The following is a 5,088-nucleotide window of genomic DNA, read 5'->3' as shown; positions in this document are numbered from 1 at the left end:
GGTTTGTAATATGTAGTTGAGCTACTTGATTATAGTTGTAATTAGATTTAGATATTCATTATGTGTAGTGGATTGGTTTATGTAGAAGACATTGATAATTATAGTTTAAAAATTGCTCTATTTATCGATCACTTGATTGGTAATAGCATTTATGGATTATATTATCGATCATTAAAGCATGTGGAGAAGTGGCACTCAGTAAATTATTGATAACATGTTCAAAAATCTAAATTATCAAACACATTATCAATCAAATGAAAGAAAAATCTGTGGACAAGTAGAAAAGCAGTTTAAAAGGTAATATTGATCAATCATTTGATTGAATACCTCATTGGTTGATAAGGATATCAATCAACATAGGCAAGTATAGTTTTTGACTGCAATTTATCCATAACATGTTCGATAACCTGCTTGTTTGATAACGTGTTCCATAATTATTCATCATGTTCTTATGTTCTCTAAAATTATTGATAAGTTTATCAATCACCCACATAATCGATAATCAGATTGATAATTCTTATGTTTTAAATGTTATGTTTTGAAATTTCCTGGTCAGTTTTAGATACCCCTATTTTCTAGCAACGATCAAAATCTCTCCTATTGTTTTAAAATTTCTCACAAAACCTCATCCAAAAACACTTTATAAGCTCATTTGATTTCTCTAAACCTATCCTCTCTCAAGAATCACTAAACCTGTCACACCTTACTATTATATTGATTTAGGTTCCTTTTAAAACCATTTTTGACCACATTGGATGGTCTTGGGCTCACTTTTTTCCACAAAAACACTAAATTTCGGATTTTTACTGTTCATCGGGTAAAAATTCAGTTTTTCTGGCCCAACTTCAAAAATTCATAACTTATTCCACAAAACTCTAATTGGGGTGGTTAAAAATTCTATTTAAATCTCTTTAAGTCCTCTTTTAAGGAAAAATAATCTCAAGGGCCAATTCTTTATGACAACGCGTCAGGTTTTTGTGGAACACCACTCTGTCTAGTGCCAAAATTTCTTTTTCCCAGATTCTGACCTTTAACTTTGGAAAATCACCAAAAATCGTATACTTATCCATTTTTAATGTATTTGCTATCCATTTGAAGCTCAGGACGTTAAATTTCATCATACAAAATTTCATGATTTAACGCGTCCAGGAGCATAATCAAAAAGTAGTGAGAACCAGTCAGGGTCAGTGTGTTTCCAGTACTGTTAGCATATTATATACATAACCAAAATATTATCACGAAATTTTGTGGCTAAACTCCACAAATCAATCTTCAATCTGAAGCTTCCCTTTTGAAGATTCAGGCCCTAAAATGTTAGATTACATATATGGAATGAGATTTCATGGAAATCCCAGTAGCAAATTAACCAACTATAGCACCAAGCAAGCATCATTATTATGCATGATCATATTAGCTACTATTGGTGAACTAACATACTTATCATTTGGCAAACTCAAACATGCAAAGGCCAAAGCAAGATACTACATAGAGTAGCCACATAACAATCAAGAAAGCTCAACCACAATAATAGTAATTAACCATACAATAATCAATAATGCTAGTTAGTGGTAGTAGCTAGGTTTAACTCACTACCTTGCTCCAAAAGCTTTAGCCTTTCTTCCTTCTCCTCTTTTCCTTTACAAATATCAAACCCTAACCATGCAATCCATCAAAAAGGGCAGCAAGAATCATTATTCAACCATGAAAAAGCAAGAACATAAATCAAAATGATTCTTGAGCCATAAAGCTCCCTCCTTTGTTCACTAGTTTTAAACTTGATTCTTTTAAACCCTAAAAATCACTTCTTGACTTAATCCTACATGGATTTTCATGTAGATTCCAAAAATGGGCTTAGATCTAGGAAAATAAAATGGCCTCCTTCAGTTTCCCTTTGACCAAACCACAAGGAATCATGAACCAAAAATCACAACTTTGCTTTAAAGCTTCTAACACTTGTTCCTTTTAGTCTACCCTACACCATTCCTCATTTTAAGCATCATGGAGGCCTTAAAACAATGAAAAACTCATCCTCAGGCTCAGTTCCTCACTTGGCCGAAATGGAAGCTCAAGAAAACAACCATGAAAAATGCTTTAAAACAACTTAAACTCACTTGCAAACACTAGGATCTAGCTTGTGTTGTGTTTTAACAAGTGTAATGAACAAAACTCCTTCCCCTTTTTAATATCCAGTTCGGCTAGCCACAAAAAGAGGGAGATGACAGATTTTTCAACTATAAAAAGGGAAGAAAAGAGAGCAAGACACATCTAGAACCATGAACTCACCTTAGATCCTTGCTTGTGTGACCAAAGGAGCTCACTTTCTTCTTGCTTTTCTCTCAAGCTCTCTCTTTTCCTCTTATTTCTCCCTTGGCCGAAATGCTTATCTGAAAATGGGGGAGGATGAGCTTGATTAATGGTTCAAAATATCTCAACCACCTTCTTTAATGATAGTCCAAGTGTCATTACCCTACTAAATCTTGGTTTCTCTTTCATAATTAACAAAATTACAAATGAAATTATTTACTAAAGTCAAAATCCTCTCCATTTTTGGAATGACACATGGCTCAATAGGGTCCCTAGGATTTGCAAGACACCAATCTTGCTTTATTAGTATACTTTAGGTTTTGAGTTTAACTTCTTTTCTATAATTACAGTAGCTTAGCCTCTGTAATTATTTTCTGTCAGATCCTTAATTTATTCTCCTCATTATTATCTTCCCAAATTGCCCTCTTTGTCTCAAAATTAAGTTCCTAATAATTAAATATAAAGGAAAATTAATTTCCTTCTCTTTAGGGATTTTTCCACTTTTCACATTTATTTGGAAAAATCTTGGACACTTGAGGGTCTTCATTTTAATTCCATAATCTCATATAATTCCTTGGGATTTCATAGAAATTTTCTTAGAATTTTATTCCTCTTAAAATATTTATTTGGAATTTTCCAAATAAAATCCTTTAATTTGCCTAAATCACCCTTAAATTCTCTTATGAATTAACTAAGGGTAATTTGGTCATAATACCAACTTTATAATTTCATATAACTCTCAAAGGATATTATCCTTATTTTTCCTTGATTTTTCAAGGCTCAGAAATATTTTTTCTTATTTACATTTGACCAATTTTCCTTAATTAGTCAATTTCCTATAATTGGCTTGAAAATTACTGTAATTATTTTCCACCAAAATCCTTTGACTTTTCCTTATCATTTAATCCTCAATAATTTGAGAATATTTCTTATCTCTAATTACCATAATGCTGGATGTGACAAAACCTTTCTCTCAAAAATCAAGAATACGTAGAAAGGGCTCGTGTGAACAACCTAGTTCATGTTAGGAAGAGAGCTCTGAAAAGCGTGCTCCACCTAAAAAGGCTACACCCTCAAGTGCCAAAATAAAGTACAGATCCAATATCTAACAAGAGAAAACTCCTAAAAGTGGCACATTGAAGATTTGAGAAAGCCAGACGCAAGGCTCTTCTTAACAAACACCGAGCAAGAGAAAGACTCGATCAAAATCCAAGTTGACTGTGGTTGCTGAAGGATCAAAAACTAAATTCGATAAGGAAATCTTAGTTAAGAAAGTTATGGACGTGGCTCTAGGGATTACAGCACCTAAACAGCCAAGAAGGAAGAAACAGTTAAGAAAGTTATGGAGCGGTTATGGAGCGGTTAACATAATTGTGGAGCGGTTAACATAATTGTGCATTGATGAAATAGTTTGACTTCATGGAATGTCAAAATTCATCATATATGACTGAGATCTAAGATTTATATCAAACTTTTGAAGGTTTTTACATGGAGCCATGGGTACTAAGTTAAAGTACAATACTGTTTACCACCTCAGATAGATGGACAAAATGAGAGGATGATTTAAACAATCGAAGACATGTTAAGAGCTTGTGCTATTGAGTTTAAGGGTAGTTGGGACAGTCACCCATGTGTAGTAGAATTTACCTACAATAATAGCTACTATGCTAAAGTTCAGATGGCATCCTACGAGGCGTTATACGGGAGGAAGTGTAGATCTTCATTTTGTTAGATTGAATTAAGTGAAAGAATAGTTATTGGTCCAGATTTAGTGGACATCACAACTAGAAAGATTGAGATCATTAAGTAAAAGTTATTGATAGCCCAAAGTCGATAGAAGAGTTATGCGGATCGTTAGAGGAGACCTTTAAAATTTAAATTGGATGATCATGTATTTTTGAAAGTTTCACCTATTATAGGTGTTGGCAGATCCATTAAGGCCAAGAAGCTTACATCCCAATTTATAGGCCCTTATGAGATTTTGGGACGGATTGGACCTGTTGTGTGAAATCCCACTTCGGCTGAAGAGGGGAACAAAGCATGCTTTATAAGGGTGCAGATACCTCTCCCTCATAGACATGTTTTTGGGTGGCTACGGCTGTACCTAGGAAAACAAAACCGTGAGGTGGCTACAGCTGCACCAAAGCAAACAATATTTACAAACAACACTCTCGAGTGGCTACGGCTCCACTCTAGGACCTAAGGATGTTACATGTTGTATATTGGATTACGCTACTGCCATATCTTTTCAGTTTACACTACGTGTTCCATGTGTCGCAATTGAAGAAGTATCGTATGGATCCGTCTCATGTTATCAAGCCGAAACAGTTGAGTTGTGAGAAAATTGACGTATAAGCAAAACTAGAGCAGATTTTAGACATTAAGGATAAACAATTGAGAAACAAGACTATCCTCCATGTTAAGGTTATTTGGAAGGGCATGAGTCCCAATAATGCTACTTGGGAGACTGAGGAGCAGATGCGTCGCAAGTATTCTTACTTGTTTTGTTAATGAGTAGTTTGAGCTGCGTTTTGTTTTTTTTATTTTTGTGTATGGTCATTTGAATTTTGGGAACAAAATTCCTTAGGTGTGGAGAATTGTAATGTATTAAATTTTACTCCAAGGATTTAAATATTTAAAAATTAAAAAAAAAAGAGTTCCAAACTATTATTTTCTCTATTTTACCTAGGGTCTTTAACTTCAGTTTATCCTGAGTATTCTCTTTTTACCGTCCCCCCTCTTTTTCTTCTCTTCTCCCTCTCTCTCTGCGTTCTGGCTTGTAGC

This window comes from Neltuma alba, unplaced genomic scaffold (assembly GCF_004799145.2).
Source record: "Neltuma alba isolate B1F8T4 unplaced genomic scaffold, ASM479914v2 tig00002042_pilon, whole genome shotgun sequence".
In the NCBI taxonomy this organism is placed as follows: domain Eukaryota; kingdom Viridiplantae; phylum Streptophyta; class Magnoliopsida; order Fabales; family Fabaceae; genus Neltuma; species Neltuma alba.
Note: the sequence above shows the minus strand (reverse complement) of the source record.